The sequence below is a fragment of the Rhinatrema bivittatum genome, chromosome 1 (genome assembly GCF_901001135.1).
Source record: "Rhinatrema bivittatum chromosome 1, aRhiBiv1.1, whole genome shotgun sequence".
In the NCBI taxonomy this organism is placed as follows: Eukaryota; Metazoa; Chordata; class Amphibia; order Gymnophiona; family Rhinatrematidae; genus Rhinatrema; species Rhinatrema bivittatum.
The window spans coordinates 594294412-594308901 of record NC_042615.1 but is presented as its reverse complement, the minus strand read 5'-3'; the positions used below and the strand labels follow the sequence as shown (position 1 = coordinate 594308901).

Below are 14490 nucleotides of genomic sequence, written 5' to 3'. Positions count from 1 at the left end.
TACTGTACCTGAATGTACCTGGCCACCAGTTACCAATGAAAAGGTGTGAGCTAAATCTAAATAAATAAATAAATGCATACATAAACAAATGGGTTTGTAGTTCAGTAGATTCCAGAGATCCCTATAAATTGCAGATGTTTAGGAATCCTTGCAGTTCTACAATTCACTGGTTACACGGTAGATGGAGATGAATGAATAAAGGTGGAATGGCTTGAAAAATGGCATTTGCAGCTTCCAAAGAAGTAACAACAGCGAAGGCATGACTGCAAGCCTGCAAGTCCCTCCCGCTGAGGCTTGGCATGAGCAGCCAGCATCACCATCAGCCCTGGCTGGAAGGCGCCCCCTGCCTTCCATCGCAGGCAGGCTCTCTGTATACAGCGCAGGGAGGGGATACTGAGGCAGGCACTGCCAGCGGCTGGCATGTGCTCCTGGCACCACTGGGCACATGATGTGTGCATGTGCCTGCAGAGGTTTTCCCCTCCTCTGTTTGCTGAAACTAAGCCGGATCCTCTCTGTGGAGCAGAGTGACAGCAACAGCAAGATCAGCATCTGGGGAGCCGCTGGACCAGCAGGGAAGAGGCACCATCATCATCATCATCATCAGCAGCAGCAGCAGCAGCAGCAGCACTACTCCTACTGCCAGCCTCCCTCCCTGCAGAGGGGGGAGAGAAGGGACTGGCTGTGCTGGGAACTTCACTTTCAGGACAAACACCGGTCACTGGACAGAGCCTTCTTGTGCTCTTGGGGAGGAAGGGGGAGGGGGGCAAAACACCTCCTTCGCCTGCCTGTTTTGCAGTAGAGCTGAGTTTTCTTTCACCGTCAAGGGGAAAGCACTGCCCCCGTCTTCAGGACTGGACCTCGGGCTGTGCCGCGAGCAGCATCTTTGAATGAGGTAAGCCCTAAAGAAGGCGAGGAGGGGAACTGTACTGGCATGACCTTTTTCAGCTCTGTTTCCAAAGTAACGCAGAAAGCGCCCACGTCTTATGGAGCAAGTTGTTTGTTGGGGGACTTCCGAGTTTCTGAAAGCTCTTAGAGGGGGGAGGAGGGGGGGAAGTGTTTGCACCGCCTCCGAGTGCCGGTGGCTGCTTGCAATCGCCTGGCGGAACTTAAGGCTCGGAGTGCCTGCCCCTCGCCCTCTCGCTGCCCCCTGGAGAGTTTCCCCCAGAGATGCAAACCCTTCCTGGTTCCCCTGCGGTGTGGGGTGCACTGTGAGTGCCGAGCTGGACTTGCTGCCACCCTCGGCCTTTGCTGCTCCAGGATCCACACAGCAGCACAAAGTATCGGAGCGCCAGCTGCCAAGGGGACATTTTGCTCTTCATAACCTCTGAGTAGTAAGTCCGTTTTGTTGTAGGCGATTGTAACGTTTCAGTGGTGTAAAAGAGGCTTCAAAGAGCAGAAGCGGTTTCTGAATCCCAGGTTAAGCACTGCTGTGCCTAGGATGGCCAGTGTGTCCTTTTTTTAAATGTTTTTTCCTTTCAGTGATCACTTTGTATTGTTTGCAGATTGTGATGGGGCAGAAGGAAGGGTTCTGCTCTGATTACACTGCTTCTATGTACTGAGCACATTAACTTGGGTACAAACCACAAAATGGACCTGAGACACGGCAGAAGCAGGGGGTTGAAATTGGAAAGTCCTCTGATCCCCTTACTAGAGGGTCTTGGAGTATGGCTGGGCCCCTGCCCTTCCCACTGGCTATGAGTGACCTGGGGAAGGGGGATGGGAGTGGGGGAGCAGAAAATCATGAATGAAGAGTAGAGTGGCCACCTCCCCCAGGTCAGCCCAAAGAGGCTGCTCCAGCCCTGGTTGTGCCCCATTGTATGCATTTCTTTTTCTTTATGCATTCTTCTCATCTGCAAATATCCAATTAATTGTTCAGTGTGGATTACATTAAAAACCTTCATAGATTACTACAGTCATAACATTAGAATAAACATGTAAATTAAATGTCCAGGCTCTATTGCTCTCCGCACAAGACAGCAGGCGCTGGATGTAGCAGCGGAATGTAAATGTTTTAGATAAATACATGTAAAATCCCCATCCAGCCTTTTTACTGTGGAGGAACCCTAGAAATAATTTGTGGGTCTCAGGGAACCCCTGCATAAAAATTATTATATCTACTACAGCTCATGGTTCATTAGTGTGATCAGTAAGTTGTAGATATAATAATTCAGTAACAATTGCATTGCTCTTTTGAGTAGAGGATGAGAGTTTGCTGCGGATCTGTTTTATTTTGTCAGCTCATCAGCCTACTCTATATTTATTTCCACCTCCATACTTTTTAAAAGCTCTTGAATCTCTTGTATAGGCCTATATAGGCATAAAAAGTTTTACTTTTGAAAACTGAAAATAAAGAATGAAATGCACTTCTTTAATGCAAAACCTGTGCTGGTTTGCTGCTGCCCAAATACGTCTGTGTCGAACTTGAGATAAGCACTCACAGATTTCATCGTCCACTGAAATGACACGATTTCTGTCCTTACTCTCGACGCTTATTAAGCAAGAAAAAGCTTTCCTCACGCATGTAAGAAGTTGAAAGCTGCAGCAAAATAATCATTGCTTTCCTGTGAATGGCAGGAGGATAGCGCGTGAAGTTAACAAACCGAGGTTTATTTGATTTTTTTTTTTTCAATCGTGATCTCTTGTGGAACCCCTGGCCACCTCTGGAGGAACCCCCTGGGTTCCACAGACCCCTGGGTTGAGAGCGGCTGCTGGAGAAAAATGTTCTTACTCATATGTGGTTAAAATAAATGCTAGTAGCAGTCATGGGTGTAACGCAGGACTGGCTCAAACCTAAAGTTATTTATACCTGCCTGAAGGGAAAAAAAAGCCTCAGGTTTTTTTTCCCCTAAAACTCAAATAGTCAGACTTCTCTTTAACAACACTGGGCAGTGAATTCCAGCTCGTTGGGCCGATAAAAGAAAGGCTCTTCTGCCAGTGTCTTGCAACTTAAAGTGCCAAAGAGCAGGGACAAGAAGGAGGATTTTGCCCTGAAGAACGTAGAAGAGGTGTAGAAACGCAACACTAATGTATTCTTCAAACGTTGTGAATTCTCACTATGACGTATCTTATGAATAATAGTGAGCATTTAAAACTGGTGACCAGTGCTGTTCTTTGAGCTTTGCTGTAATGCCAGTGGTCATGCATGAAGCTGTAGATCTGACTTCCTTATTTAATTATTTGATGAGTTTTATATACCATTATTCGGTAGAGCCATCATAACGGTTTACAAAGTGAACATTTTTCTTAACAGCATTGAAGCATTATAGCAGAATGAGCATATATAGAAATAAACAAGTCAGGTCAAATAATTATTCTTAGGTTGGCTGAGCACTAGGACTAGTAAAACCAGGACTGGATCAGCGTCTTTAGATTACGGCCACTCTAAATAACAGCAAACTTGCTGGTTGCTTTTATTTTTGCCCTATTTGTTTGTTTGGCACGATTACACTTTTGTTCTTAGTTTACTGTTTCGGTTACCTACAGTGCAGCTTGTAATAATCAGAGCATGAGGAACAGAGAATATCATTTTTTATATCAAAGTCTGAGCAGTTGGTCCTGGAATATATTTTTTATCACCGCTTCACCCAAAAAAAGGGCTCTAGGCAGGAAGAATTAGGTTGAGAGCTGAAAGATTCTGGAGGACAGACTGGCCAAACCTACTGTCACGTTGGCCATCCCTATCCAGGCAATAGTGAGAAGTGAACGTGTGGCGAGAACTCCTTCTTACCGCTTTACCGTCCTGGAGACCTTTACCCCTGCTCTCAGTCCTCTGGCTGTTGCATATTATTCTCTTCTGGGCATGGGAGAAATTAATGTACAAAATGACCTTCTTATCAGAGTGTCTTCCTAGAAACAGGAACCCATCATATAAGGCAGAATAGATATTTTTCACATAAATAAATACACTGTACTGGGAACATGTGTATTTTCAGCCAGGAACAAAAAAGTATTCCCATTTTCAGTTTGGCTTAGTTTCTAAAACGATTCTGTTAAAGTTTTTCTTGGTCAGTTCCCTTTTCATATTAATCCTCTCTGCTCTTTTAAGGGCCTTGTTCAGTGTAGGGGCTTTTTAGAACATAAGATATGCCATAATGGGTCAGACCAAGCAAGCACATGGCATGTACCCAGATATTAAATAGATCTCAAGCTACTCCTTACTGATTAATAGCAGTTTATGGAATTTCCTCTAGGAACTTATCCAAACCTTTTTTAAACCCAGTTGCACTAACTGCCGTAACCATATCCTCTGGCAATGAATTCCAGAGCTTAACGTTGAGCTAAGTGAAAAATAATTTTCTTCGTTTTGTTTTAAATGAGCTACTTGCTAACTTCATGGAGTGCCCCCTAGTCCTTCTATTATCTGACAGGCCAATACAGAAGGGTGCGCTCGGCTAAGCGCACCATTTAGCCCCCGTTTGGCCCCGCATTTTTTACATGCTATTATTACCCCTTATACTGTAAGTAATAGCAGTGGAAAACGCATGGCCAACCTCCCCGAATCTAATAGCGCTCATCACATCCAAATGCATGCTGATGAGCCTATTAGTTACTCGCCCAAAATACAGAAAGTAAAATGTGCGGCCAAGCTGCACATTTTACTCTCAGAAATTAACGCCTGCCCAAAGGCAGGCGTTAATTTCAGGTGGCACCGGGCAAGTGTACAGAAAAGCAGAAAAACAGCTTTCTGTACACCCTCTGACTTAATATCATAGCGATATTAAGTCGGAGGCCCCAAAAATTAAAAAAACCCAAAACTTTAAAAAAAGAAAAAAAATCTGCCTGCGGGTTGGAAAATGGACACTCAATTTTGCCGGTGTATGTTTTCCGAACCCGTGGCTGTCAGCAGGTTTGACAACCAACGCCGGTAAAATTAAGTGTCAGTTGTCAGACCCACTGACAGCCACCGCTTCCGCTAATAAGGAGGCGCTAGGGACACGTTAGCGCCGGCACTAATTTAAATACTGTATCGCGTGCCCAGGAGAGGTGCCTGGGTGCGCTCTCCCGCCATTTTTTTTAAATCGGCCTGTGAGAGAGTTAATTTACATTAACCTGTTCAAGTCCTTTTCCATAGGCACAAAATGGACTTCAGTGATGTGATCAGACAAGGTTTCTTATTTTAGCATCAGGCAAAAAGTTAGAAAGCTTACACACTGAACACATGTCCAGAACTCATTTGTCTGGGTCAGGGAGGCAGAATATGGAATGCAATTGTTTTAATGCAAAAGTGATAAGGTAAAATATAATTTTCAAACAATTTTTTTTAGATCTGTTCTCTTCAACAACACTGCTCAGTCACATGGGGCCAAGATCAGACCTCCTTTTAGGGTCCCCAGATTGGGTAGCCAGGGAAACAGCTGTATGTCTGCTGCTTCTTGTCTGGAAACTTACAGCATCTCGCCCCCTCCTAAGTCCGCTCCTGCCTGCCACAGCTCCTGTAGTTTTTTTTTTTGCCAAATGCTGGAAAATATATTTTTTAATTGAATTGTTTCTTAAAGTTCACTGGGATTTTGTTTCAGTGTTTGATCTACTTGGTTGTAATACCACTGTATAAGTAAAACACCTGAATGGAATCAGATGAATATATTTTCAGCTTTTACTGTTTAAGTGACATTATACAGTGCTCAGTGGCATACCAAACGTATTTGGCACCAGGGTGAATACTTCCTTTCCCCCCAAGGACCACATCTTTGTCCCCCCCCACCCAGTGATCTCTGGTTCCCCTCTCCCTCACACAGGCTTCCTCTCTCTCCTGCACACACTCACACACGCTCCTGCACTCAGGCTCCCTCCATTTGTCTCTCCCTCACACATACACGCCCCTTCACACAGGCTCCCTCTCTCACTCACAAACACGCCCCCTCACTCCCATATACACAAACACATGCTTCTAGTCTGTTACTTATATACACACATGCAAGCTTCCAATCTCTTACTCACATACACATATACATACACACACCCTCCCTCCCACAGGCTCTCAATCTCTTTCATACATACACACTCATGCAACCCTTTCTCTCTCAGTCACATAGGCTCATATGAGGTCAGTCTGGCTGTCTCCCTCTTCAGTTGCCTGTGGCTATCCAGCCGCTCTCTTCACTCTGTTCTACCGCTCGTGGCTTGATGGTCTTCTTCTTCTGCTGTCTTCAGGATGGGCTCTGCATGCGGCCACTGGCTTCTCTTTTCTTCCGCTGTGAGCAGGATGAGTTCTGCTTGCAGCCCAGGGGTCTCCCTCTTCTTCTGCTGTGAGTGGGGTGGACTTCGTTTGTGGACGCCAATCTTCTTCTTGATGACATCATCCTCCTGGCTGTCCCCCGGGGTGGACTGCACCCCCATACCCCCCCTTTAGTATGCCATTCATAGAAACATAGAATATGATGGCAAATGAAGGACCATATGGCCCATCTACTCTGCCCAGCTTCATTCCTGCTACAGTGTCATATACTCCCTTTGAAAACACATATTGTGCATTATGAAGCTGAGGTAAGCTCTTTATTTATGGAGGAGGAGAGGTGGAGGGACAGCAGTAGGCAAGTGTGATGAGGTGCAGGTGTCTTGAAAAAAATATTGTGACTGTACAAAAAGATGGGGGTGAACCTACAGCAGGATGAGCTGGTCCTTGTTTTACTCTCAGTCATGTTTGCGGACCTGTAGTTGCAGTTTCTTAAATCTATAGATGAAATGAGAATAACAGCATGGCCAGCTCAGCCTATCTCTCTGGACATGGACTTATAAGGTCTTCCTAAAAAAGGAAAACCTTATATTTGTGTGACACGCTTCAACATAAAATAAATCTGGGACAAAGGAGTTTGCAATTATATGGGTAGAGAAGGGCTTCTCGAACCTGTTCTGGTGATTCCACAGCCATTCGAGGTTTCAGAATATTTACAATGAATATGCAAGCATTGGAGACTCACCATGTGCAAATATATCTCCTGCACATTCACTGTGATTATCCTAAACACCTGACTGGCTGTGGGATCCCCAAGACTGGTTTGGAAATCAGAGAAAACGATGGCAGAAAAGAATCATATGGTCCATCCAGTTTGTCTATCTACACTTCCTCCTTGGCTGTACAGTCTCTGCCTTCCTCAGGAATCCTTTATGCTTGTTCTATGCTTTTTTTGAATTATGACACTGTCCCTGCATTCACCATCTCTGCTGGGAGTCCATTCCTTGTGTCCACCAACCTCTTCATAAAGAAATATTTCTTTAGATCAACCCTGATTATACCCCCTTTCACCTTTATCCCATGACCCCCCTCATTCTAGAGCCTCTTTTCTGTGAAAGAGGCCCGCCGCCTATGCATTTATTACTTGGAAGTATTTAAATGTTTATATCCTATCTCCCCTTTCCTTCCAGGATATACCTGTTTATATCTTTAAGTCTGTCGCTATATGCTTTGCGATGAAGATTGTTGACCATTTTAGTAGCTGTCCCCTTGACTGACTCCATCTGTTTTATATCCATTTGAAGTTGTCTCCATAATTGTATACAGTACTTAAAATTAGCTCTTACCAGAGACTTATGCGGAGACAATATCACCTCCTTTTCCTTCTGGTTAGTTCTCTTCCTGTGCACCCAAACATCTTTATGGCTTTTTCCATCACCTTATCTATCTGTTTAGCCACTTTAAGACCATTGGATATGATCACCTCCATATGCTATTCTTGTTTTGTGTGAAGAACATCACTGTCTATACTGTGCTGCTGCCTTGGGTTTTTACAACTCAGATGCATGATCTGGCATATTTTACCATTAAATATTGACTTCCAGATTCTAGATAATTCCTCAAGCTTCACTAGATCCCTTCTCATGTTTTCCACATCTTCCAGGGTATCTATTCTGTTGCAGATTTTTGTATCATCTGCAAAAATTCAAATTCTATCTGATAGCAACATCACTTACAAAAATGTTGACAGAAGTGGACCACAGACTGAGCCATGTGGCATACCACTGGTGACCCCTCCCCTTTCCTCAGTGTGAACTCTATTTACCACTACCCTTTTTTGCATCCACTCAACCCATTTCTAACCTAATTAGTCTCTATACGGGCCCACGACTAGGATGCTTAGATTGTTTTTAAGACAGGGTGTCAAAGGCCTTGCTGAAATCCAATTGCACGACATCCTGCACGCTCCCCTGATCTAACTCTCTAGTCATTCAGTAAAAGAAATTGATTAAATGTGTTTGATAAGACCTACCTCTGGTAACTCCATGGATGCCTCAGCTCCAGAAACTGAACTATCTTCTGCTTTAGCACAGATTCTATTAATGTATTTATTTATTTTTAATTTTTATATACCGATGTTCCTGTATACAATACATATCGCACCGGTTTACATGGAACTGAACTGTTGCCTCTAGGGCGGAATACATCACCACTAAGGTCAAACTGACCAACCTGCAGTCCCCAACCGCTTCATTACTTCCAGTTTTGTGAATAGGAAACAAATCTGCCAGTCTTCATTCTTTTGGAACCACTCCCAATGCTAAAGAAGTATTGAAAAGGTCAGACAAGCAGAGCTATCAGAGCTTTTCCAAGTTCCCTCTTTATCCACAGTTTTGATAGCTCCTTGGGAGCAGTCTTCTGATGGGAATTCTCAAGATTTAAATTGTAAGGAGTAGGGGAATACACCTTGACAAAAAGCTTTATTTCATACTGACTGTGACTCTCAGAAGTTATTAGTTTAAAGATGCTTCCTTGCCTCCCCAGCCCCTTCTTGTTGACATGTTAGCATGGTGCATTTGGTGTTTGGGCCGTCCATGTTTGAAAATGCCAAGAGGAACTAGATTACAATGCGCTTCTCTGTTTCTGGGGGCAATCCACAGCTGTCTCCAGGAAACTCCATTGCATTGCAAAGTTGCCTGCAGATTTTTCACAGGAATTTGGAACTTTTTGGTGGTCTTCATCAAAGCTCTCATTCCCTCTCAGTTTATGGGGCTCTTTTATTGAACGTTTGTGCCACTGTTTTCCCCATTGACATTAAAGAGATATTTTTTTTCTAATACAACTGGGGTACTTTGTGCACTGAAGGAAAACTGGCACAAAGCTTGAAGAAATTAACTCGTTAGTGTGTGTAACCCATAAGAAAAAGGAACTGATTCAAATCTTTGTACATATCTAGCATGTGACTGTATGGTACAAATGCATTCACCAATAAAGGCTCAATCAGTCCGTTGGGTGGATGGATTTGGGCACTCCTGAAAGATTACCTCTGGCTGCCCATGGAGAATAGGTTGACTGTATAAAAGGTTTGCATGTGCCCCAATGTCTTTGAGAAGGTTATAAAAACAGACATAAATATGCAACTCAGAGATCTCACAAGGACGTTCTCAACACAGCGCTGATTCAGAACTCTGTGAAGGAGGAGTCCAAAATTAGGAGCCCTCGGTATTTTCTTCATTGTTACTGAAGTCATTGTTGGTTCTGTTTTAACAAATAAAAGAAACATAGTTGCTGGATAGAGACAGCATGTTACTGACTATTTAAAGTGTTTAATGATTCAAGCTTTCAGGAGCACTACAGTCTTTTCTGCTAGAGAAAATAATATTAGAACACAAGAAGGGCAGGCTATTTTGTACCATAAACCTGGCAAGGATGATGGACTACTAGGATAGGGTCGACAACTCTGGTTGTCAACAGCCAAAAATGGGCCTGGTTTTCTGAATATCCAAAATGAATATGGATGAGATAGATTTGCCAGTAATGGAGGTAGTGCATACAGATCTATCTCATGCATATTCACTGTGGATATCCTGAAACCCAGGCTTGTTTGTGGCTCTTGAAGACAGGAGTTGACCACCCAGTACTAGGACATCAAGGTGAGAGTAAAAGCAAAGAGTGGATGGCAGACTGGCTCATCCATTGTCACCTGGCTGCTTCCTCTGCTAGGGGTATTGAAGGTTTTTGATTTAAAAATGAAAGTTTCTACAGAAATAGCAGCAATAATTATGACACCAAAATGGAGTTTAAAAGTTAGATTAAGAAATGCCATAATATTTACTTCTGGGCTTCCCAAACTTGTTCTGGGGCCCCCACTAGGGATGTGCAGAAGGAAAAGGTAGCGTTGCTATTCGGTATTCATTACGCTGGGACCCAAATCCATTGCATTCGTTTTCATAGGGGGAAACCCGATTCGTCCATTAGTTACATTCAGTATTCATTTTCCATTAAAGTTGGAAAAACAAAAAAAAAATCCCCATCCCAACCCTTTAAATTTAATTATCTACAACTCCCCACCCTCCTGACCCCCCAAGACTTGCCAAAAGTCCCTGGTGGTCCAGCGGGGGTCCGGGAGCGATCTCTTGCACTTGGGCCGTCGACTGCCAGTAATCAAAATGGCGCCGACGGCCCTTTGCCCTTACTATGTCATAGGGGCCGACCAATGGCATCGGTAGCCCCTGTGACATAGTAAGGGCAAAGGGTCATTGGCTGCCAGTAATCAAAATGGCGCTGAGGGGGGTTCGCCATGCATTTCGCGAACCCACAAATGCAATGAATAGGGACCTATCCGTTGCAGATTGCACATATGTTCAAAACTAATGCACATCCCTAGCCCCCAGAGCCAGTCATGTTCAATGAATATGTATGAGATAAATTTGCATACACCAACTTTCCATGGTATACAAATTTTATGTCGTGCATACTCATTGTGGATATCCTGAAAATCCGACTGACTGTGGGGTCCCCAGGACAGGTTTAGGAAGCCCTGATTTACTGAGTGCTTGGTGGAATTAGAAACGCAGATAAAATCTACAAAGAATATATGCACGTTTGTTCTAACCTTGATAGTTCTTATTACAGAGGAAAAGCTAAAGAGGTTATGGCTCTTCAGCTTGGAGGAGAGATGACTGAGGGGAGATATGATAGAGGTCTATAAAATCATAAATGGAATAGAACAGGTAGATGTAAATCAGTTGTTTACTCTTTTAGTGAAATTAAATTAAATAAAAAGACTAGGGGACACTCCATGAAGTTAGTAAGTAGCACATTTAGAACAAATTGCAGAACATTTTTTTTCACTAAATCACAGTTAAGCTCTGGAATTCATTGCCAGATGATGGATATGGTAAAGGTAGCTAGAAGTAGCTGGGATTTAAAAAGGTTTGGACAAGTTCCTGGAGGAAAAGTCCATAAACAGTTATCCAGGTAGACTTGGGGAAAGCCACTGCTTAACCCTTGGGATATGTGCTTGGAATCTATCTACTATTTGGGATCCTGTTGGAAACAGGGCTTGATGGACCCTTGGCCTGATCCAGTATGTCATTTATGTTCTTACATTAACAAAAATGTTTTTCTGAGTTGGCTTTGCCTTCCCATAAGGGCTTGCTATTATTATTACCCAGCCAGGACATTCTTACTGAGATGGACACTGTTGTTTCATAATTTACAGGACTTTATGTTCAGTGGAATTTGAATGGTTGGTTGCCCAGTTCATGCCATGTATAGGTCTATGTATCCAGTATGTAGAGGGCCTTTACCTGTTGAAATAGTCAAAATCAGCTGCATTGGATTGCCTGATTTGTGTTTTCCTGCTTCTTAGAGACCCTTGGCATAGCTGACATGCAATCACATGAAAGACTTGGTTTTACCTTACTTAAAATGAAAGACTTTGTTTTATCGTAGTTAAAATGATTAAGCCAGACAATTGTCTCAGCCTGATTTTGCAAAAATTCAGGTTTGTGTATATTTCTCCTACCTGCAAGGTAATAAAGTGTAGTTCATGCTTTACATGTTGTCTTCTATTTGGCAGCAGATGCTGAATCTGCAAGCTCCAGGATTTTAAGACATTAATTCTAGGCAAGTAATCATGAAACTCTTTGATACATAAGGATCCTGCCAAAGAGCAAGCCTGGAAACGGGTTGGTTGGGGTGGAGCCATGCCTTTCACTCTAAGCCGGCAGTGACAATAAAAGGAACACAACACTGCTCATGGGACAGTAGCACAAAGAGGCTATTATTCATGGCTGGTTGGCATCAGTGCCTTACTCAAGTCAACAGTCGGACTATGCCTACTAGCCCAGAGTAAGCTGATACACTGGAAGCCGTCATGTGAAGGTTTCTTTTTTTTTTTTTAAAAGATCAGACTCTACCGAACCAGGTCTGTAATAACTCTTGAAGCAATGCTGGTGGCATTAATATCTTTACAATAGGCACCTGCAAGGAAGAGTCATCAGCAAAAGCCATGTGCCACTTGTGCAGTCATAACAGAAAATGCTTAACAGCTTTACTTCAGAGAAAAACTCTGCTCTTTCAGCTGCTGGCACATTAAATGCAGTTGAGGTATTAAATTCGGGTCCTGTTTGATTATTCCTGCTGTCTGGGTTTCCATAACACTTAATTGACAACAATCAGCTAGCATGTACAGTATCTGGATTGGCTGTAATCCATCTTGGAATTTGCTTTAACCATGTACATAGAATCACCAGGTCCTGCTCTGTAAAAGCAAAAACTAGCTACAGTGATTTGGGGAAGCACATGCTGAGTTCTATACATTTTTTGCAAACACGGAAGAGGAGCTAACCTAAATCTCTTGTGTTTTGATTTAAACCCATTCCTTCTTGTCCTTTCCTTATTGAAAGTGGGGAACAGCTAACTGCTGCCCTTATTGTAACCCCACTGTATATGCATCTGAAAACTGTTATCAAGTCACCCCCTCTGTCATCTCTTTCCAAGCTAAATAAAGACAGATCCTTATCAACCATATTAGCCTCCCTGAGAAAGGATGCTATAGAGCAGGGGTGGCCAACTCCAGTCCTTGAAAGCACAGACAGGCCAGGCTTTCAGGATACGAAGCAATGAATATGCATGAGGCAGATCTGCATGCAGTATATGTAAATCCATCTCATGCATATTCATTGTGGATACCCTGAAAACCAGGCCTGTTTGTGGCTCTGGAGGACCAGAGTTGGCCACCCCTGTTATAGAGAAACAGAAATAAGCAGTGTGACTATATGAAATATTGAATTTCTTTGTGAGCTGTAATGGGAGAGCTGCTCCAGCAATCCTGTAACTCCGGAGATTTCCTCCTTGGGAGTAGAGGATTTGCACTTGACCTCTATAAATTATATAATACAGCAGAACTTTTCTAAACTACTTTCTGACATTTTAACTACTGTATTCAGAACATCTTATCCTTATTGACTTTTGCCTAAATTCTCCTTAACTGTGAGCGTGAGTGTGTGAGTGCATGTACGAGTGTGTGTTTTGGGCGGGGAACTACTTGACAGTAATAAAAGAGTACAAGCTGTGTGAAGCAGCAGTGTTGGAACGTTTTTACCATGCATTTTGTCCCTGTGGTTTTCGCCCAAAATGGTACAAAAAACAACAATGGTTTTGAGAGGTAAAAAGAATATGGTTTTCATAGTAGATTCATGGTATCATGGTAGATGCTTCACATAAAGCTCCGTAAATATGAAATATTTAGAAGAGAAAAGTACATATAGAACATAGCTAAGCCTGTACATTTACAGTGAGAATAAAACTCTCAGGAAAATAGTTTGAATTTCAATATTCCACTGCACTTATGTGTGCTGCCCCCCGTCCCCCATGCCCGGTCTGGACTATGAATTTCCCCTATGCTTGGGATGGGGAGTACCACTTGAGAAAGTATATTTGCTAATATGATTTTTCTTCGGGTTTGTAGTCTGGGTGGGAGATGAGACAGGGTCCCAGTCACCCCGATACCACAATTCTCTGCCCTTTCCAAACAACCTCTCACTTGAGGACCACAGATCACGTAAAATAATCACACCAGAATAAAACAGTAATTAACCCTTTTACTAGTATTGTGTAAGTAGGCAGTAAATCCAACCAGAACATTACATGGGAAAAGTACAGTAGTAAAGTATAATATAAACCTGTTTTCTTCTTATTTTAAATCAAACAATGCAAAAATAACACTGGGTATGGCCTGTTAGCCAGGGCAACCAACAGACCTCTATGGATAGTAGAAAAAAATAAGGAATGTTATTAGAGAAACATTTGGGGGAAAAGCAGTGAAGTACACAGCTTTCAAAAATTGTCTTTATCCCTGAGTACTCAAAAGGGGGGGGGGGGGGGGGGAACAGATTCAACTCTATGTCACCAGTTTGTAAAGGGCGCACCCTGTCCCAAACACAAAATTGTGTGGAAAAAAAAAATGAAGAAGTCTCTCTTAATGGTGAAACTATTAAGAGAGACTTAAGTTAGATTACTTAAGTTAGATTACTGCAAGACTTAAGTTAGATTACTGCAACGCTATCCTACTAGGACTCCCATCCTCATACATTAAACCTCTGCAGATGGTCCAAAACACGGCGGCAAGAATACTCACGAATACCAGAAGAAGAGACCACATCTCACCCATCTTAAAAGATCTCCACTGGCTCCCTATTCACTTCAGAATCATCTACAAATCCGTCACCATCATATATAAGTCCATCCATCACTGTACGCTACTTGACCTTCAACACCCGCTCAGCCCACACAACTCCCTTAGACCGACC

The 14490-nt window shown here is 43.0% G+C and overlaps 1 protein-coding gene across 3 annotated transcripts in view; it reads left to right on the top strand.

The window, feature by feature from the left end:
• MEGF10 (multiple EGF like domains 10) overlaps nt 1–14490 on the top strand; it is a 419721-nt gene that overhangs the window by 21955 nt on the left and 383276 nt on the right. Inside the window, exon 1 of one of the 3 annotated variants that reach the window (XM_029619240.1) lies at nt 399–892. The exons of 1 other annotated variant lie outside the window; for it this stretch is intronic. The gene's annotated coding sequence lies outside the window, so the exon portion shown is untranslated. Of the gene's footprint in view, nt 1–398; nt 893–1033; nt 1332–14490 lie in introns of those variants that run through there. One more of the 3 variants, XM_029619250.1, reaches the window with a different exon arrangement.